Source organism: Dromaius novaehollandiae, chromosome 8, assembly GCF_036370855.1.
Source record: "Dromaius novaehollandiae isolate bDroNov1 chromosome 8, bDroNov1.hap1, whole genome shotgun sequence".
Taxonomy (NCBI): Eukaryota; Metazoa; Chordata; class Aves; order Casuariiformes; family Dromaiidae; genus Dromaius; species Dromaius novaehollandiae.
Window position 1 is genome coordinate 19,627,394 of NC_088105.1, and position 23,029 is coordinate 19,650,422.

Sequence of the window (23,029 nt, forward strand, 5' to 3'; positions counted from 1 at the left end):
AAAAGACTAAGTAAATGCAGAGCAGTAAGACTGTAATATTACTTTTTCTCAGGAAGATGGAAATGTAAAAGATGAAGAATGCCAGAAAGAACAATAAAGAGAAGCATTCAGATACAGGCTTCCTCTACCTGTTGGATAGCAATCCAGTTGATAAAACCAGATAGAAATTGGACAGAAATGGATTATTACAATCTACCTTTTAATATTCCTGGGAAATGTGATTTAAGGCCATTTTCAGACAAAACAAGATTTCTGCACAGGTAGACATACCTACATAAAAAAGAAAACAAATTCCAACACACATCAAAAACAAGCTTTAACATTATGCATCAGCAGGAAAGCATTGTTACATGGAAGGAGTACAAAAAAGGATTTTTCATATTAAAGGCAGTGCTTTGCAACAGAAGGGACATCAGTTTCCTGGAAGAATGAGCTGTTCTCAATACAGTCTGATATGAACCCCTAGGAGAGAGAAAGAAACAAGTCAGAAGTACCAACATGATGATGGCTACTGTCCTTTAACCTCTGTTAATTCTGTTCTGTAAGACTTAGAGGCACAGTTTCTTATGAAACAAAAGTTATGGGGGCTTAAGTCTAAATCTGTCCTACCTTAAAAAAAAAAAAAAAAAAGCAGTTCTTATTCATCCTACACTTGTTTATCTGCTTATGCATCTGGAATACCAGCTAATGATTTGTCCTGACAGAAAAAATGATAGCTGAGAGGAAAGGCCCTCCTGGGACTACAATCAAAAAGAATTATGGAGAGATCTAGTCTGCAAGATAGCATAGCAATTAGAACATATTCTGGCAGAGAGGAGGCCCTCTGGCTGTGGAGCACCAGATATAGCACCTAGTGTTGCAGGGCATGATCATGAGTATCATAGTACAAGCTCATGTTATGCTTCTCAGGCACATTATCCATCATTGTACCTCACAGATATCCATGTATAGAATTTATTCTCGTATGCTAGTCATTCAACTGTAGCAGTTGCTCTCCTGTCTAGACATGTGAATCATTGCCATAGTTTGTGTTCAAATTACATTAACTAGGCATGAGTCACTTTACTGTGGGATCCCAACTATTGCATGATAAACTAGCAACAGCATTTTGCAATCACTTTTCTTGATTTCTCACTCACAGCTCACCTCTGAGCAGTCAGACTACTTAAGCCATTTTGTAATCATAGGCTATCTAGCCATGTTAAAGTGTTATCAGTCACAAGAAATTATGTACGATTATAGCCCACACATATTGATACAGCACAGCTAGGACAACTAGCAGACCAGGCTTCTTCTAAAGGCAAGATCTCTTTTGGAATTTTCTAGTACTGTGATCAATCAGTAATTTAGAGAATATTAATTGTATATGCTCTGCTAATGTGCGCAGATTAATGTTAGAAGCCATATATATATATTATCAAAGTAGGACCAACTATAAGATCAGACCAGAGTATTCAGGGCTTTATCCAGTCTGGTCTTGAAAAATTCCAAGGGTGGAGACTGCACATCTCTCTGGGCAGCCTGCTTCACTGCTTGACTATCCTTGTGGCGCAAAAGATTTCCTTAAATCCGGCCTAAGCCTCTCATTTCAACTTATCCCTGTTGTCTTTTGTGCTCCCACCATACACCACTGAAGAGCCTTGCTCTATCTGCTCGATAACATCCTCATAGGTTTTGGAAGGCTGCTACAGTAGGGATCAGTAAAGGAAAAGAGATACCCAATGGTTAACAACAAAATGTAGAAATGAGTCAATATACTCAAATCAAGGATTGCTGTGTGTCATTATCACATGTCCTGCTAGTGCTTGTATCCCTGGTGAAATTTAGTACTGCATGTGGCACAATTATACTTCATCATGCATTACAGACATTGCAGTTTATATTAGTAAGCTTAGCTCTCTTCTATAATTCTTAAATCACTTATTTGCTTTTGTTCTTTACATTTATGTCACGACACTTCTGCACTGAATCAGAACTGAGCACTCCTTTGTTTCATTGTCTAAACACAAGGAAAGATACTTCTCTGAAGAACTGCTGTGCATTTTAAATAATTCCACTTTATAAGAACCACCTTCTGGAAGTATTAATTATGGTACGCTATTAGAATACTGTCAGGAATGTGTTTAGTTTAATAACAGCATGTCTTAAGAATGCATTTAATGCAGAAACAGTACAATTACACAAGCATAATTGTTTCATTTTACTGAACACATTTCATACATAAACAATGGGGTTACATCTCACCCTTGTAACATTGCTCTTACACAAGCACATCACAGAAGGCTTCTGTGGAGAATTAGATAGCTGCACATTGCTTTCATAAATGCCATATGCTGCTCAGGTTATCTGACTGCCAGGAGTTAAATCAAGCAAGGCTGTTACTGGAAAAGTCAATAGCACAGAGCACAATGAAAGAAATGAGATATTTATAGTAGTCAGCTTCAAAGTAGTTAAGGTAACATTGGCTTGAGCTATTTACCGGGTGGGAGCTACTGATCTGGCTCCACCCACTCTGTGTTGGTTTATTTTTTTCTGGATGACAGTCTTTAGTGAAAGCAAATCCCAAACTTTAACATTGGGCAAGGAAAGTAAGAAAAGTGAACAAATTAGCAAGAGCTTAGATCTCTTAACCATGTGAAAGAAAAAGCTGGATAGTTAAGAAAGTACCAAACCTATGAGACAGAAGTAGAGGATTACACTTTTTTAAAAATAAAGTACTTAATACACAATTTTCCAATTGCTGGACCTAAATAACAAGCTGAATTATATTTTTTGCAAAGAGATGATTAAGAAAAAATTCCAATCACTGAAAATAAAGTATTAGATCTGTTTCTAGCCAAGTATCAGTTTTACATATACTGATATAACAGGGGCTGATCCAGCATCAACAGAAGCTTTCCATTGCAACTCTGGCCAGACTCAGAGTAAACAGTGCATGATGCAAGTAAAGAATAGTAGACAACATTTTCTATTTCTCCTTATCAGACTGATTATGGATGACTGTTCCCTAAAAACTCTTCCCAGGTGTTAACAGCTCTCTCCAAGAACTTCTTGTATTTAATTGTTTGAATCATCTATTTGATAGTGAGTAATCTACCATAACTGAACTACAGAAGCCAGGTTTTAACCTTTCAGTCAGGGTTGCTTCCCTCTAATTCTGTTTATTTAAGAGCTAAAGTTCATCTTACACTATTTTAAACAATGCATAACTTAGCACTGAAGATTCTTCCTGAATCAGCTGATGGAGGAGCTGAATCACATAAATGGAACTGCTCAAAAAATTAAGTGAGTGTGTTGCAAAAATATACACTACTTTTTTCAATATTCCATTTAATGTCATGTCTTGAAGTAATTAAGAATTTCTTGGAATCTGTGAACCAACTCTGCTCATATTAGTGGTAGATTCTAAGTTACAAGAAATTAGTTTATTATATTGTGATCTACTATTGTTTTGCAAAGCTGTTTCAAGTCAATTAAGTATTCTTTCAACAAACAATACCTTTATTTCAAGTTTCAGTTTTTCAATTTTCTCCCATTTACATACTGTCTCTTACTATCTAATACCATCTTCAATATTTCTCAAATATCAAAACTATAGCATAGCAAGATATTTTACTGTTGCAAATCCAAAGGGATTCTGTGAAGTCCATAGAATTATATGGATTTACACCAGCCAAGAGCATTAGACATTGTTTCTTATTCTGCCTTTTTGGTCTCTATTTTTTTTTTTTTTTAAATAGTCATTGGTGCTCACCTCCATTTCTACCTTATTTCAAACTGAATTTTTTACTCTTTTGTTTGTTCAGGTTTTTTACCCCCCACAGTTATATGCAAGAGAAACATTAACTCAATTCCATTATATTATTCAACATATGAAAATAGCAAAACAAGTTCTCCCATTCCCTATATAAAGTCTTTGTTTGCAATCAAATCTGGCCAAGATTGGCATAACAGTCTATATAAAGCCAACGGAAATTTCAACCAACTACTGTATAAATTAAAATAAATAAATAAATCTTACTGGCCATACATTACTGATCTCAGCTGAAAAGCCAAGGAGTGATACAGCAAGTTGCCTGAATTACGTCTCATTTCTAGAAGCCCATTTTGCATACCAGTAGCTGCACTTGGCTTCCAGAGTTAACCGTCAAGCCACCTCAACATACAGACATTAGAATGCAACACTCTGCAAAAGGCAAGCCTTTTGATCGTCTAACACTGTCTATCGTGGTCCTGCTTTTCCTCCTAGCTCTATTGCTAAGCACTGCCTTTTCACTGGCAGAATTCTCATCCTCCTTCAACGTGAGAAGGCTGATCTGCCATCTTTCTTTCTTGCTCTCAAAGCAAACAGACCTTGTACTTCTTCTGAACACAGTATGGTTTGAAAGAAACTCTTTGGAACGGATTTTGATGAAGACTCATGCTCATGCTTTTATAATCTCTATATAAAGCTATTTGGGAACCTACTAACAAACTTCTCATGATAAAGGTTTACTGTTTTATCTCTTCCAACGCACAGTACAGGTTCAGAATTTTAATAAATGTTTCAGCATCTACAACATTTCTTCTAACACTTCAATGCACCTACTTTATTTTCCTCGTATTTCGTCCAGTTCCCTTTCCATTTTCTTAGAGCAAAAGCATTGTGCTTCAGATCTACAGTTTTTGATACTACTGCAGCAAAGTTTCATACATGAGAGAATTATTTATTATAACATGTACAGATTTCATTAAGACAGCTAATAAGGATGGGCTGTATCTTCCCATGACCCAAACAATAGAAAGTGCAGAATTAAAATAATAAGTTCAAAAGACCTTGGGAAAATAAGCGTGCTGTCACATTCCATTCTAAAATGAAGCAATATTTGAAAAACATAGGTGTGAATGGCCTCAAGGAGGGTACGGTCTATGGGACTGTAAGATGAACGAGTCAATGAAATATGTAAAAACACTATCTATAAAGGAAGGAGCACCAAGTTATTCCATGGATACTCAGCACACAGAAGTCTAAGTTGACTGATTTACAGCTTCAAAAATACAATCTTCAAAAGAAACCCAAGTTATGGGTTCCACATTTTGGAATCAGAATACTACATCTGCTTCTCATACATCCCACCAAAGAAAGCATTGCTCATTCACTAAAAAGACACAAGGAACCATATAACACCTGGCAGTGACAGAAACAGTATAACATGGTGTTTTGCTGTCATAGCATGCAGATGTCATTCAGGCTGTAAAGCTCTATTGTGATGTCAAACACAGAATACAAATGAATATAAAAAGCTTTTAAGTTTTCCTCTCTCCCACTGAGCTATTTATCATATATTAAAAGAAATATCTGTTTTAGATATTTCATTGCAATGAAATACTCTAATCTGCAATCACATGTGCTCACCAAGCAGGCAATCTGAGTTTGGTTAGGAAAGAAACATATGACTTGAGGAAAAATGACTAGATACTGGATAGTTATTATCTAGGTGGTCTCTTATATCTGTCTAGTATATTTGTAATGTGAAAGTATTTCCTAATAATGCTCCTTATACATATGAAAGACAAAGTGCAAAACCGAGTGCAGCTAATCTGAGCTATGTGAAAAATTACATTGCCATAGTACTACCAGTGAAGCTAATGGAGCAAAAACAGGCTGATTCTTTGCTTCCACAATTGAATACATCATCTGGACAAAAGGTTGACTCATCTGATATTCCTGGTGCCTTCTGAAATACCCAGTGGCTAACATAAAAAGGACAAAGAGTGGTTTTTTGTAGAAGAAAAATGAAATTACATCCCTTGACATACTAGGCAGTCTAGACACTAGTTCACAATATGCTGCTCATCTGCCGCCTCTAATTCATGCACAGGACTCAGTATATCATCTCCCTTGCTATTCTTCTGCCTTTCAGAAACAGGAAAGAAGTTAGGTAAATAATGACCTACAGATGATAAAATGCCTGTCTATTCTTGGTCAGATGCCTGTCTGGCAGTAGTTCTGTATTTTTGCTAGATGACATTGACTGAATGCTCACTCCATCCCCATTTCACTCCTTTTCTGTCAGAGTATATATGCATCTTTCACTGAGGGTTCACAATAGAAAGACCTAGTGTACTTTTCTCATCTATCTGACCAAGCATTTCACAATTGCCTTTTGTGAACTGGTACATTTTTTCTGAAGCTGATCATGAATTTATACAAAAATGTGAACAGTTTAGATAGTTATATGTATTCTGCAGGCTACCTTATTGTTATAATTCATGCAAAGTTTTCTATTACTTCGTGCTGTGTTAAATAGATTCACTGCCTCTCAGAAAGAGAAAATAGGATTAACATTATGTCTGGTGCCCATGAAATTATTCTGTGGCATCTTGAAAAATTCACTTAAGATTTTATTGAATGCCTTATTGTGGCAGTTAAAATGAGAGATAAACTGATAAAGGATGCTTCACTGTTTTCCACATTCTGCCATTTTCCCCCATGAAAATCCTGAGGATCACACCACTTTAACATCTCATTTCAAAGCCCGTCCTGCAGCAATTTTATCCATTCTGTACATGGTAGTACAAATGGAGGAATTTGAGCATCGCAAAAGGCAATATAAATTGTTATTGCTACTATTAGGAACTAACAGGGCTACATTTCAGAAATTTGTTCTGGATACTGTCAGACACATCTAGGAAAAAGGAATGGGAAGGCAACTTGAAGTCAGTGGTGTAACACCTGATTTATATCAGTGTAATGTAGAGTATAATTTAAAATGATAAACTATCATTAATCCTGTGTGTAGTTTGAACAACCCTGAGCAGCAGCAAACAGCTGAAAGAGCAAGGAAGATCCTTCTTCCACTTCAGGGACACTAGAACCTCCTGCTGTAAATCGTTTGGGAAAAATAATAGTAAGATTGGCAAAGAAATACCATGAAAATTACGCAGCTAGTAACAGCTGCAGAAACAGCCCAGCAGGGATAACAGCAGACATCAAGAGCTTCAAGGGTTTTGTCTCAGTTCTCCCTCCCCATGTTTTGTGTCTGTCTGCTCTGAACTTTTCTCCGTCCCTTTTCCCACAGTATATTCACTTTCTCTCCCCTCCACCCCTTGACGCCACTCTTCTCCCTTTGTTTTGTCATTAATGCGTTTGCTTCATTCCAGCAGTCACTTTGCTCATCAATAACACTCTTCACCCACATCACATCTGCCATACCAGTTTGGGTTATGAGCTGAGGCAGACACTGTTTACTCTTGTATTTTCCCCACTGCGCAGTGTGGCAGTGCCTTCTCTCCGTTGATCCTTAGGCACTACCATAATCTAGCTGACTAGTAATAACTGTAACATACTAGGCAACTGCACAGCAGAATGCTGTGAACATTTTTCAATACAAGAACTGTGAAACAAACCCTTTCACTAGTGGTATGTAAAAACTCAATAAGCAGCACTAGGATGCTGTCAAGCAGTTAATTACATGCCTTGTAGGTGCTGAAAGCTCTCAGGCTCGTTGGTACTCATTGTTTACTCTAAACACTATTTGAGAACATTCACCTTTATAACTAAATTCTATCAGTATTCATTTACAAACAAATAAAATAAATGCAGACTGCAGATGAAAGCAGAGAGTCATGACCCATTTCCATTCATATAGAAACTCTAAATTATTTCTACAGGGAATGATTCAGAAACAGGTTCAGCTGATGGTGTTTTGTGTCAAATACCTGAAGTATACAGCTTCACCTCTATTAAGAAACTGCCTTTTACTTCTTCTATGGACTTTAGTCATCTAAAACAAATAATTAGAAAATGGGGTTTTTAAGCTCTTCCCTGAACGTGTTTTTCCATTATTGTGAAAAGACAACATACAATCCCTTATTCATCTACTGTTAAAGTTGAAGGCTTTCAACCAGCATGCAGAAGCTATCAGGTTTTATATTTATGGACAAAAATAGATGTAATTTACCCTTAACTTAATTTGTTGTTCCTAAAGAGCCCAGTTCCACCCTTGACACAACTCCTACTGTCAGTTCTGAGATTTTCAGATTCTTTGGACTGATGTCATAAAATGTTCCCAGATCCCTCCAGAAGTAGATAACAAGGACATCTTTAAGATACTCCACCACATTTTCAAGTAACTTCAAGTGAAATATGTCACAGATTTACAAAGCATAAAATATGAAAAATACAATTTGAACAGAATGCTGATTGCATTTCACTCTCTAGGAATACAAGACTAAATAATCTGTTCTCTTTAAATTGGAATTGAATGTCCAAAACATTTAGCTATAAATTCTTCACCTTCTTGTTCACTTTCACAGTGTGTCAGTGCATTGATAAGAGGGTATTTTCAAGAAAACTCACATACTGACATAAAAGTTAGGACAAGGCTTAAGAGATAATATCATTCATCAGACTTTTAGGGTGGAGAAGCTTCATGGACACTGGCTGTCTTTGCTCCAACAGTGAGATAAGAAAGCTATTTAGGTATGCATATGGTATATGAAATTTATCCAATTTCAAAATACTAAGATGAGGCCTGAGCATACTTTAGTCCCATTTATGATTTTAAAATACAGTGAAAGAAAAAAATCTTCCTACACATGCATTTCCTCGAGTCTCCATACAGAGAGTGACTTTCATGCTAAACTAAATAGAAATAAAAGCTGAGTGATGACAATGTGAATCAACAGCAGTACATACTTAAAAGAGGAAATTCTGGTCTTTTAAGCTCAAATGAAACTAAAAATCACTGCTCCAAAAAGTATGTCGGCTATCAGCAAGCACAACAATTGCACAGAAATATTCATAAGCTTCAGGTATTTTGTCAATCAGGATTTATGTTTTGTGCCAATGTTAGTACTTTGACTGTTCTGTATATTAAAAATATTTCCATTTTTAAATTCTTATATTCAACTATTAGTCTGAATAATTGAAAGTAAGAATAAAAGCTTTTTTAAAACAAACAAACAAACACACATCACACACATATGAGGACTACCTGGAAGGTAATAAATAGCCAAAACAGCCCAAAAGGCTAAAACGTTGCCTTTAGCTTTCTTACGTGTATTGTAATCCAAGGCCAGCCCTTACACTTGCACACACACACACACGATTTAGGAGTCCAAGTGCCTTCTTTTAGTGTGACTTTGACATATACAAACCCATCTTTAGCTGAAAGTCGGGCTGGCGGGTGGGGTGTTAAGCTTAAGTGATTTTGAATATTTTACCCATAATGATTTATGGGTAGATCTTCAAATGGCATCAAGTGGCATAACTCCATTGAAGTCTATAAAGTTATATGGTTTTATAGCAGCTGAGAAACTGGCCCTTAACACTAAGAGTTCTTCATGTACAATCAAAATACAACAAGTTTTGGAACAGAAGCTATGTATTTTATAGCTCAAGGTCTGATTAACATCAGCAACGAATCTCAAAGTTTATTATTATATGCTAACTCAGACAATTTTCACTAAAAAAAATCCTCTAAAATTTTTAACGGCAGGCAACTTCTGAGTGATCCATAGACTACTTCCAAAATAACTAGGAATACTTTATAGTTTCAGCTATAAATCAGAAGAAATATATATTTGTGTTGCTCTGCCATGACGCAAGATGAGATTATATGGATGGATTTGACCATTTTTCCTAAAGCTTGTAAGATACACTAATCAAAAAAATCAAAAGTACATATCATGAAATACGTGAATCTTTGGGAAACAATACTGTATGAACAAGAACCCTAGTAGAGTGAAACAAAAAGCCATGTATGACTGACCATAAACAGCACCTTTTCTTTTTTTTTTTTTTTTTTTCCCCCCCAGGAAGGTTTTACACCGTGGATTCGAACACATACCTATGTCAATGCATCCTTGTCACTACAGCATTGCAGCCTACAACCAATGCAACCCACCCTTCTGGTGCAACTATATTGGGGGTCTAACAAACCTCAAGTGTAATTGATCAGTTAATTTCCTTACAATCATAAGGCAGTTGGACCTGAGAAATTCAGGTTGAGGGACTTACTCCATTTTGAGTATGTGTAGTCAAATCCTGGGTAAAAGCACATGGAAACACTATTTCAGCTTAATCATTCCTGTCAGCCTCATAACCCCTTCTTCCAATCTTACTGTTTTCTGACATTACTGGACATACCTCACAGCAGATGCTTCCCTGAAAAAAGAAGTATTCAACAATATTTATTTCATATAAGCCATTGTTTGACTAGGACGAATTTCTGCTCTTAAAAGGTAGTCCTCAGGAACAGAATATTTCAGACTTTTATCTGAATAATACAGTATATCCATTTCCACTTTGATAACACTTCAGAGCAACCCTAAAGTGGGAATGTTTTTCAAACCAGAGTTGCTGAAGCAAGTGTGAGGAAGTGCTAGAACTTCAATTAAGTTATAACACTATTGCATCTCTCAGGAACTGAGAGATGAGAGAAACCACAACACCATTTCTACAAAGTGAAGAAATTCAGAAAGCAAACAAACAATAACTTCTGAAATTCAGAATGACTTACACTCCATCATTAGAGACACCATTGATATACTTCTTTAACTGAATAAGGGATCTCTGGAATGCAATGCATTCCTTCACAATGTAATATCACTACCACAAATCTCTTTCGTATATCCTACAAGACCAAGATCATCAGTTCTGAAGTCTATCCTTTACTTGCCCTGGTAGAACATCATCATTTAAATGCTGAAACTTGGTATTGTTCTAAGTTTCCCATAATTAATACATGAATGGAAAACAGTGAGTAACCTAGCAGATACAGGTTATCAAAATATGAATTGATAATGATTAATAAACTGTGTTTAAATCAAAAGGATTTTTAAATGAATTGAAATGTATGCAAGTTGTTTTAAAGTTACTGTTTACATAGAAAACTCAATAACTGAAAAAGCCATTGCAATTTGAAAAGCAAACAAACTATATACCATGTTTTTATTATGGTAATTCTAACTTACACTAGCAAAGGAGAAGGAGCTAATGTCTGTGTCCACTGGAGTTATTTTACAGGCAGTTATCTTTTGGGATTAGAAATACCAAGAATTAATTTGTTAAAATTGATTCCTGTAAGGAAAGTTACATCTACTACTGTGCTCAGTTCAGGAAAGGGAAGAAAGTTGTTGAAGAGCAGCCTTACTTGCAGTTGAAGGGTTGTTCACTTGAAACAAAAGTTGAAATTAATCTTCTCTAGCTTTGGCATGTAAAAGGCAAGCATTTAACTTGAGCTAGCTTTTTTTAGGATGCAATAAGCCGAGAGTTTGCCAGTCACTTTCACACTGCATTTGAGTGTATCTATGACTGGGAGATCTAAACACATATCTTTCTCCATCAGCTGTATGGGAAGCCTAGGTGAGTAGCTTAGGTGTAACACCTAATCTTCAAATAATAAACTGAGACAAATTTCACCCAAAGAGCCAGATAAAGAACCAATCATCTTGTGCCAGTCACTGGCAGATAAAAGCCTGGAAGTCTAACGCACACAGTTTATTGTTTCATTATACATTGCGGTAGTTTGGCATAGAGTTGAGACTAGTTAAACTTTTTACCTTTCAGTGACTCCACTATGGCTAACCCGTTAACCTGCCCCTCCGCAACGCTCTCCGCAGCCTGGCGATGGCACAGCAGTTACGCCGGCGACGGCGGCAGGGGCTGGCTGCGCTGCGGGAATGCGGTCACCCAGCACTGGGCACCCCTGCCTGGTCCTACAGCTGGGGCAGGCTGGGGTCACCCGGGGGGAGTCCGGCAGGGACCCCCGAGAGGCGGCAGGAGCACCCGCGGGCTCGCGGTGGCAGGGCCGGGGGCCGCAGCCCTGCGCCCAGGCTGCGCACCGCCTGGCTGGAGCCACTACGCTGACCCACCTGGCCTCCCATTTGGGCCCTGCCATCTGCCCCACCACGGGACGGGGAGGTTGTCTTAAAAGCCTTACGCTGTCCCGCAGAGCTTCTCTCCTGCACTGCGGCAGCCCTGCCACGGAAGGGGCGAGTCGTGTTACTTGATCACATTAATATATCTGTGTCTAAAAGTGCTTTGGTGTCTGAGCACATGTAGTCTCCACATTGTCAGTTCGGTCTCAAACCACAGCATACATTTTTCCTTACTGTTCTTATACTCAAAGAAATTACACTTGCTTTGTGGAAGCTGGCTGATCGTTAGTTAACTTTATCATTGCCTGTTTAAGAAAAGAGAAATAGGGACATCAGGACTTGCTAAGGTGATTATAGTTAACGGGCATATTTCTATTTACTGTCAAACTCAGGCCTGCTTACAGTCTACTTATCCACTCCTCTCAGATGACTATCTATTCCAGAACTCCTTGAAGATAGCTTGGAAGACCCCAAGTGTAGCAGAAATTGGTTTGTACTGTCTCGAGACAGTACCAAAGGAGTGAACTTGCACCTACTCAAGTTGAATATAAAACACTAAACAGCTCCTAAGAAGGACCATGTTGAGTTATTCAAGAAAAATAGACAATAATGGAAGCTTGTGCCCATGCTGATGGGTTTTGTGATGTGTATAAATGGGCTCAAAAGTCAGTTTATTAAAGTAATTTTCACTCAGGAACATACCATGAATTTAAATTCCCAGACATGAAAGGCTAACAGTAATATTCTGCAGTTTTGAAGTATCAGTCTGACTACATCCCTGTGAAGCTAACTTCTGGAATTAGAATTCTATGTATGAAGCATACATGGTAGGAACAAGCACCAGATAGTACTTAGGAATGCCAAATGGGCCATCAGCCTCTAGTAAGGATTATCCCAGGACTACTGATAATTCATTTAAATATTTAAGTGGAACAGATACCACACAACAGAAAAAAAATCATATTCTGTAGGCAATAGATCCAGCATAAATGAATGCAAACTTGCTTTACCTGAAAATGTTCTTTGCATAACTTTGGGAGTGCTCCAGCAACACTTTGGATCACATACATGAATTTAAGTTGATGTTTAGTCCTACTAAAATCAAAGCTTTTGCAAGAACTTGATGTTACAGCATAAAATGAAAAGCACCATATACTGAACTTTTTATAACAATCCTATGAAGTTAGTAATGGCTAGTGGATGCTTTAGTGCCTTGTAAGTGTCTGATATTACTATCATGGTTATAGTTTATAGATATTGTACTTCGTTGGCAGCTCTTCCCTTCCTCAGCTTGTAACTGCGGTGCACATATTCACCTCAAACCATAGCCAAGTGCTAAAGTAGGGTATGATACTTGCTGTAATACATCACAGCTGCAGTCTCAAAGACAAATACAGAAAATACTTAGGTGCACAAGAGTTCAAAGCTAATTCAACAATATAGACTATTTTCATCTGTTTGCTGCAGTGAGACTGAGCCAAGTAAAAAGCAGATATCAGTGATGAGATGCTATTCATGGAACACTTACCACAGACATAATATTTGTATAAAGAGCAAGTATGTGTTAACTAATGAGTCCTTATAAAACTCCATCTGTGGACTGCATCATGTGTGAGCAATCAACCTATGATATTACCAGAAAGTGGAAAATGTCTACTTGCTAGTCATAACTGAAAGGTCACTGGTATCAGACTTTGCAAGCAATCATTAATTCTCTTAGGCCCTCAGATTGGATATCAATTTAAGTACCGATGGCCAGGAGACTCCCTCAAAGTAACTCAAGACCAAGGTTGCTCGGAGTACACATTCATGGATTCTTTCATCCCCTACTTTTCCATGTAGCCTACTGACTTCTAATCAACCAAGCTCCCAGCTTCCAGTGACCTAAACAAGGTCTTAAGTGCTCAGAAGTTGGTCTGTTTTTTCAGCAATATTGTTTGGTCTAGTAAAAGGTATTTTTCTTTTTGTATTTCACCTCAAACAACTTTTACTCTACATGGAGACTGTCACAGTTACTACAGCTTTTCCTCTCTCTTCCATGACTGAAGAACATGAGCTGGAAGTCTTAGAAATGAGAGCCTACCACATTTTCAGTTCAGAACTACAGTCAAGTAAACCAAGATAAGCTTTCTGGGGGAAACCCATAGGTGACAGCTCCCAAATTCCTTTCTGACCACACTGCACTGTGGTCCGATTTCAGAAAGGCAGGAGTACAGTCATTTGAAGTTGACTATCACTTCAGATTTGTACAGTAGCATTATTTCATGGTCAGAAGTGATAAGTTTATATTCAATTAATAATCAAAGAACATCAGAAAAGCTTTCATTAATTGTCCCAAGTAAAATGGTGAACATCAGTTTTAATGTAACATGTTCCTGTCTAATCAGATTTAAAATTAGACTAATTCTGAGGGATTAGCAAGATTTCACAAAGATCTAGGAGGAAAAAAAAAAAAAAAAAAAAAAAAAAAAAAAAAAAGAGGATTGTTTACCCTTATGCATTAAAATAAGCAAGAAAGTTCTACTTTTTTTGACTGATTTTTGAAAACAACGTTTTTGGCAAATTTTGAGTCTGAGAATTTAACATCAAATTGACATTTGATTTCAGTGCCAGTTTCAGACAGACCTTAACTTTTCTATTGAAGTTTACAAACTAGATAGAGAGCTGTTTCATCACCTTCCCTTCCCACCTTTTCCACTTCTTTCTCCAGCTTTCCTTCATTGTTGAGACACATGCATAAAGAGAAAGAAAAAAACCCTCTTAGTTCCAACAGCACCTGCTTCACCAAGTACACACAGGTTAGATCTCAGAACACAATTGATTACACATAGTTAGCAAAACATTAGTATTTAGTACATAGCATATTTTGGATGTAGCATCAGGGCAAGATCTGTTCTGGAGATCCGGTAAGATCGAATATTTCTGGGAAGAGAATCTACTTATCATTAGAATTTACTCCTCTGTGTGACCCAGATCTATTTATCCTGGGAAACCTCTCAGTGGTATCTGTGGTGATGAAAGATGGCTGTGGATGGGGCTGATGATGGCCAAAAAGCTAATGTTAAAGTCATCATTCTTGCATACATAAAGTGAATTGGCAGCTCTCGAAAGAGTATCTATTCTACCGCTGAAGACACAATGCAAGACAATCTCCTGATTAATATGCTCAAGTCTATGTTCATTCACTATTGTTCATATAGAGAAGTATTTTCATTAATAATCCTAAAGCATATGGTGATCCTATCTTATATAGGAAAAGAGATGCATTAATGTGTGTTAAGAAAATCTTAGAAAATTAAGATGGAAAATAATTATTCTCTAGAGGTGAAGCTGGGGAAAAATAAATAAAGACTCCTTCCCCACTCTTTACATGAGGCAAGCACTACTTGATGCAGCAATGTGAAATATAGCCATTAGAAGTTTGTGCAGTTGTTCAAAACACATTCAACTATCCTCTCTGGACTCCTTTAGACTCCTGTAACTGGCATCTCAGTTCAAAATTCTCCCTTACTGAACCTCCAATATGCTCTCAAAGATGTCACTTATAGCAATACGCAACTTGAGAAAATTTCTCCTACCTGCTATTAGAGTGTTCAGCAAAATCTTGGGCAAAACATGCTATTCATAACAAGAAAGCATCCCAAACAAACAAAAAACAAATCACAGAATAAGCAACAGAGAGATGGAAAAGTGACAGAAAAAGGCAGTGATATAGTCAAGAACTGCAGGTAGATTATGTAGATGTGTATAAAGCTAGTTCTAATTTGGACACTATTTTTCCCTCTTTCATGTATACTAACAAGTGAGTTTATTCATGTTTTTATTCCCCACAGTCCTACTGCACAAGCAGCATCCCACAGCCAAGCAAAGGCATGTACATTTGAAAACTCCGTAGCCATGCTCTCAAGCCCATAAATTCTCCACAGACCTGTAATCAGGATCGGCTAGCTGGTAGAGAGCTAAACATCCCTACAGCTTTTTTCAAGCTTAATTTATGGAATCAGCCTCTACTGTGCTCCGCAGTGATCCAGTCATATAGCACTCCCAGCAAACTGCATTACTAAGCTTTAACTCCTTCCCTTAGGTAAATATTATACCATCCAGTAGAACTTAATATCTTCACCATATTTTGTCTTTTTTTCCTTCATCCCTTGAATGTTCTGACCACACCTTATGCAAGCATACAGGCTAGATGATGGATACCGTGTCTTTCTTAGCCATAGTGTAGGATGGTCAGTCCAACAGCTTGCCCAGAGAAACCAGACTTTCAGCTCCAAGCAGCTTCTCCACCCAGAGCATCAGTTACAATGCAGGAGTTTGGGAGTCATTGACTAGTGGTCACTTTTCCCCTGCACATGCACTACTATTTTGGATCAATCTGCATCATATAGTCACTTCCTGCAACAAAAGATAACCCCAGCAATTTTTATCATGCAGTTAACTATCTTCCCTTTATGCCAAAGTTACTACACTTCTCATGCATTCCCATATTGACTATTACATTTCAGGGCTTCTGCTGGCATGTACCAAGGCCTCCTACTGCCAACACCATTCTCAATTTTTCCTCTCTAAAATGTTCATTGGAATTTCCCATATTGTCTTTCAGCAAATTATATCTTGGCCATGTACTTAGCTCTTACACACTTCCCAAGTATATATTAAGTACCTCTTAATACATCTCCACTTCCCTGCAATTTATATCCAATTAATCGTCATCTTCCTGATTCGCTGCTGCACAAAACAGAAGGTATAATTTCAGGCACAGTTTCACTGTGCTATACAGAAGGGGACTGTGGCTTCGCTGGTCCATGAGTTTTATATCCTTTTCTTATTTATGTATTTGAAGGTCAGTAAAACATCTAATTGGAACACAGAAAAAAATGCCACTGGTATCATTGCTGCACATGTGTTTGAATTATGAGATTTCAAATCATCAGTCATTGACCTCCCTGTATACTGACACTGAGGAATATCTCAAAAGCCTTACACTTGGTTTCATTTACTAACTTCTTAAGTGTGGAAGAAGGCTTTATGTGGATTATTTGCTAAGAGGGTTGCATTGCTATCAAGACAAAAGTTACAAGAATTTAGTTCAAAACATCAATCAGAAGAGTACAATTTGTATTCATTGTACACCAAAAGACAATAGTATAAAGGTGAATATGAGCCATCTTACTATGTGAGGTAGACAGGTTCTCTTCTCACACTGAGTAGAAGTCTGAGCTATGTAGTAGATGCTACAGTGGTATAAAATAAGCCCAGTGAAATCAGAGACTGCCTCAGTCAACTTAGCTTTTCACAATCGGATTAATTAATTTGTGGGCTAGTTTTCCCAATTTATTTTCTGCCTGGCTTAAACCAGGCTCCATTACATTGTATTTATACAGTTGGATTTTTCAGTGGGATTTGTATTGCAGCCATCAATACAAAATAAATGTAGATTGCATGAATCAGGAGAGAAACGCTTAAGATATTAGAAAATGAAGTTATATGAATTACCTGCAAATCACAGAGCAGCCACTCAACATCTCACACCATGGAATATTAGAAGAGTTCATGAAGAGTGCTGGGCTTCTATACCAAGCAATATAAAAGGTATTTGTGTGTTCTAACAGCTGTTGGATATACCGTTCTGAAGGCTATATCATGCGAATATCCTAAAGAACTTAATTCAAAAAAGTCTGCTGGACTGTGCACTGACCAGGGACTTTGCAGCCATGGTTCTTGTCTCCATTCTACTGATGGGTCACATAAGGAAAACCTTAGTTTTTCTTCTCATACAAAATGAGGAAATGAGAATATTTACCTCATCTTGTCTACTAATAAATGCAGTAGAAGAACTAAGCATTATGGTGTTATTTATAAAGTGACACCTTAAGAAAAAAGGCCCAGTAAGATTAGTTATTTCAGAATACAGTAATTTTGACATTATGCATCTAAAGCTCATTTACCAAGATTAAAACTTACTTCAGTGCTAACCCAGAATACTATAAATATGACACACTAACTTTCAGTTACCTAGCACTTTCTTAAGCTCCTTACTTATGGTATCTTAATTAAAACCTCAGCAGCTCTTTGAACCAAGAGCAGCATCATTAGACCTTTGATATTTGTATTCCATTATACAGACCATTACCTTGATTTTAAATTCTCCTACCCTCTCAGCCACGGAAGTGCCCCTTTCCTGAAGGGGGATACCACTAACCAATATCACTACCATAAATCCGTACTTTTCTGTTGTTAATTTACCCTGTGTGTGTGTCATGAACACTTTGACTGCTGTATTCCAGCTGAAATAGCTTCTTGCTTAGTATCACACATGCAGCAAATGTGAAACTGACTTCTGGAGGAAGATGATGTATTAGACAGCTTTTTTGAAAATGAATAAATACGCTGGATGGAATTCTAATACACTCCTACAATGATTACCAGACATGCATGAAGCACAGGCAAACAGTTGCAATCCCAGTAAATTAGTGGGAATCAAACTCATGCTCAGCATAAAGCCGCTGGAAATCATGCAGTTCACCAGAAATTAATTTGACTTAGATTTCCTAAATGCATGAAAATAAAACAGGAATGTTCTTATGAATTAGGCATTTAGTCACTAGAAACCCAGGTGACCATTCTGGGCAAGACTGTGACACAGCAACTCCTTGTGTCACTATTACTACCAGGCTACCTCAGAGAATAAGACTTTTCTTTATGAATTGTCAGCTCACTTTTACAATACTAAGATTAATTATAAGCTCTGACATTGATTTGTAGATCTTTGGCTGCAGCAAATCACTGACCAGTTTAATGGTTTTGGCTGCAGAGTGTAGAAGCAGAACACCTTTTACAAGATGTTTCTGATTCAGTATCTTCCCAGTATAATTGTAATTCTTGTTATGGAGGATGGGAGGATATGAAATATGACCCACATGATCTCCCACAATCCTTTTGCCGTAACACTCTTTGAACAAACATGAATGATTTGCAAGTTGTTACTGTTGGCTCTCAAATGAACAATCTATTTCTACTGCCTGATGCTAGACACGTGCCACAGACTTTTGAATTTTCAGAACATTAAATTCGTAGTAGCCTAACATTTTATTATTAAAATGGCCATAAGTAAAAGCAATTAAAAATGTTTTTATTCTCCCCTTCCTTGTGAATATTTCTGCTAGAGGCACAACAAAGGTTCACAGCATGTATTATGTATATTACATACTTTTTGTAATGCAAATTATTACACATTCTGTTTTTCCAGATTTTCAGTGCACAGACCAAACCCTGACAAGGATGATATTTTCAGGAGCTCTCAACCTCCAGTGATAAGATCAAATTATGAGACAAAGGAAAGTCTGACTTTGCAGAACAAGATCTTACATTCCTAAAAATTTTTTTAGATGCTACTTCCTCACCCTGAAAATTATTCACTATGTAAGTCAAAATAATATTAACAGGCTCTTTCATCATATACTTCCACATTTAAGATGTTCTCTATGGATTCTGCTAGGTAGATCAGAGTATACCATTCCCTGTTGTCATATAAGAAGAATTATTACTATAGAGAGTCTGCTGCACTACATCAGCAAGAATGTCTACAAGTTTACAGAAAATCTCTTCTATTACAATGTGTTTTGGGCAAGGCCCATAGCATCTGGACAGTTGTGAGCTGTGAGAAGTTTGGTACAAAATACCAAGGGTTGTATTTTGAAGGAATTTATAATTAGGCCTTAAGACCATGTGTTGGCAGTAAGAAGTCCTCTAATGAGCGGCTATCCCAGGCTGGCATGCAGACAAGTACACCTTAACAGGGTGCTTCACCTCCAAGACATTCAAAAACAGATCAGTTAGACAGCAACAGCCCGACTTAGGCAATTAGGAATGATCAAGAGCAATTGGGCTGGGGATCTCAGGATGTCTGCATTCATAACTTGTGGCTCTTCCACTGTGAACTAGCTGCTAGCCTGATCAGCCTTAATTCTAGTTTTAAGCCCAGTAAGGAGGATTATTTCTGGGACAACAATTTTATTATGAAAGGCCTATAAAAGGCACTCAAATCACTGAAATGCAAAAGTCCCTGAATACCACTAGTTTTCATTGCAAATTTTAGCCTAGATAAAGATTAAAGAAAAAACTTCGCTGTGAAATTTTCATGAGACAGAACTATATGCTTCCCACAAAATATAATTTCTTATCATTTATTCCAAGAGAATAAGACTTGATATGCATATGATACAATAGATGTGAATCACTGTAGCCAATTTGCATCAGTGGAGTCATTGTGTCTCAGGAGTTCTAATGGATTTTAAGCTGCACAGGCAACAGCCACTTTTAAAGTGTTAATAGCATAAATTATTTCAAAAAAGCAGCACTCTAGCTTAATGACTGTCTGCCTGCCAAATTCATGTCAAATCTTAGAAGCATTTTTACAGTAGAATGAAACAAATATCAGTCTATTAGTCAAAATCCCTGCTGTCAAAATTATCAAAGCATTTTTTCCTCAACTTCTAAGGAAGGCTTTATTATTAAACATCCACTAAGTAAACAAAATTTAAATATCATATTCTATCTCATAATTACATAATTATAATAGCCAAGAAAAAAAGTCACACCCTTAAGCATCACAAACAGTGACACGCTGTAACAATCTACACTATTATTCTGATACTCTGGAGTACAAGTTAGCCACATGATTACAGATTTCTGCCTCTTGCTGAAGTCAACATTTATTATTGTACTACTTTTGTGCAATGAAAGCCAATAATTTTGAACAGTGCTCCAGAGAGGGCAAGATACATGCTGATCTTCCACTGAACACAAGTTTCCGCAGAAAACTGCTGCAGTGATTTTTTTAGCAATGAAGATAGGACAGAAAGGACAAGTACCAGAGATTCCATGAATTTTATATTAAGAATAGCTGTAGACTACAGGCTTCAAGTTTAATTAACAGGGAAGTTCAGAGGGAAAATTTATTAACTTTTCAGCTGATACAGTAGAACACACATGATATATTCCACCACATATTTGTCTTCAGACTTTGTCTTTGACAGAAACTAGTAACAATAACATTCAACATCCTACTCTCTGCATGTCTTTATGCACTTACTGCTCCCTGTCTTGGACTATAAGATCCTTGGGACAGAAACCACATTTTTCTTTTTTATTAGCGCAATATCCAATAGAGAAGTGTTCTAATACCTGACCCATGGTCTGGTTCATTATGAACTGTGACGAAATAATAATAGTTGCACTACCTTTTTATGGACCAGTTAAAAGTTCAACAAAAATGAAAATCCCTGGCAATACAATAAGAACAACAAGACTTGATGGTTAATAAAAACTAAGGCCTCAGTGTTATTTTGACAAATAGCAGATTCTCACATACCTGCTGGGCTTAACAGTTTTCATTTAATTCAATACAGAGAAATAACTATGACAACACAAATCACAAATGCGTGAGGAGCACAGCACTCCACACAGAAAGAAAAAGCAATTGAAGAACATTACAATTCAAGAAAACCAGAAAATGCACAGAGAAAGTTCAGACTAGAAGACCAATGGTAACATTTTGGAGATCAACTTGATTAAAAAAAAAAAAAAAAAAAAAAAAAAAAAAATCAAACCCACAAACACAGTGATTGGATTCTTGAGCAAAACAAATGGGAAGGAACACAGAACTGTCTTTTCACAATTACCAATTTTGTCAAGACAGTGGAGCTCCCTCATATCAAAAGGAAGCTTGTAGATGGTGAACAGTACTCTGATGCCATAAGCATGCATTAGAATCCCAGATATGTCAGTCTTAAAAGTCATGCAGAAGTGGCGCATGGGCTGTATTCACTGTGGTAATCACCACGGGGCAAGATAATACCCCCCAAAAAGTGAAAAGAGGGGCAGGAATGCAATGGATATTTCCTTGCAATTTACAGGTACCATCTTTGTGCATACAGCTCTCACTTTAAACAACTTCTTGATAGGAATGGAAAACATCACACAGAACTGACAGCATAAAAAAATGGAAGGACATATTTCAGCTATTTGATCTGTTTTTCTATATAGACACACAAGTAACTGTGTTAGGATTTTAGACTGGGATGCATCTGTTCAGAAACAGGAGTGAGCCATGGGAAGGAAAACTTTAAACTGATACTGCAGCTGAATTCTTTGTATTGAGAAATCACATCTTCAGACTAACTGTAACAAACTACATGCTCTTTTCTCACTACTCTGAGACAGCTCCAACTCATAGATATCATAACTTAAAAAGACTAGCACAATAATCTGTTTATCAGATAAAACTTGCATTCATATGAATGACAATGTCTGTAGCTTAACAGACATGAACCTAAGAACTTGCAGTGAAGTTCCAGTTTTAGCTTGGACTCATCACTGCTACTCTCTGCTTCCATAATCATATGGATGGGCAAGAAATGGTGTCAGAATAATGACTGAACTACAGAGGAGAGACTGAAGAGTGAGACTTTGATCAGTTACAGACAGCACCCTGGAAAGACAAGTGGTCACTTATATCATTAAAAAAACCAAAAGACCTCAAAAAACTAGAACACTTCTAAGAGAAGAAATTCATGAAAGTTGCAGAGAGAGACAGATAAGCCAAAAAAGAAAATCCCACACAAGTCTGTTTGATGTCAGACATTAGCCATACAATAAAGTATAACCTTTTCTGATGAAAATTGCTCTGAACAGCAGCAATCTCAAAGAGGTGTACTATGAAGGAATTGGTGACAACAACTCCAGAGCTTTCAGAGAAGAGAAAAATAAAGACATTTTGCCTTGGTCCCACACACCAGAAGCAACATCTAAAGATAACTGAGCACTAAGACATAACACTGCCAGAACAAATGGGCTTTAGCTGTCAACAGCAACATTTCAAAGGAGCCTGCAAATCCAAACAGCAAGGCCAAGACCCATTGGAATTTAATGGGTATTGCTAAAATTTAGTTAGCTAGACAAATTTTTTTGACATGTGGGTTCTATCAATGCCATTTAATTGCCACTTGCACTAAGAGACAAAAATGGATGTCAAGAATTTTACCTGTATGTGGCTTTTATTTTAGACTCTGGAAGCCTGACTGGGACACTGCAGGTTCTGCAGTTCAGTCATTTCTAAGTGATTACTGAATAATGATTCAAGTCCATAGGGCCAAGAATT

General features: G+C 37.2%; 2 long non-coding RNA genes across 6 annotated transcripts in view; one reads left to right on the plus strand and one right to left on the minus strand.

Moving 5' to 3' along the window:
* Positions 1–23,029, plus strand: part of LOC112989847 (uncharacterized) — a 201,300-nt gene that overhangs the window by 168,713 nt on the left and 9,558 nt on the right. The window contains exon 4 of one of the 2 annotated variants that reach the window (XR_010390177.1): positions 9,802–10,832. The exons of the other annotated variant lie outside the window; for it this stretch is intronic. This is a non-coding gene — a long non-coding RNA (uncharacterized LOC112989847). Of the gene's footprint in view, positions 1–9,801; positions 10,833–23,029 lie in introns of those variants that run through there. 2 annotated transcript variants of the gene reach the window in all.
* LOC112989846 (uncharacterized) overlaps positions 1–23,029 on the minus strand; it is a 385,773-nt gene that overhangs the window by 111,709 nt on the left and 251,035 nt on the right. The window lies entirely within an intron of this gene.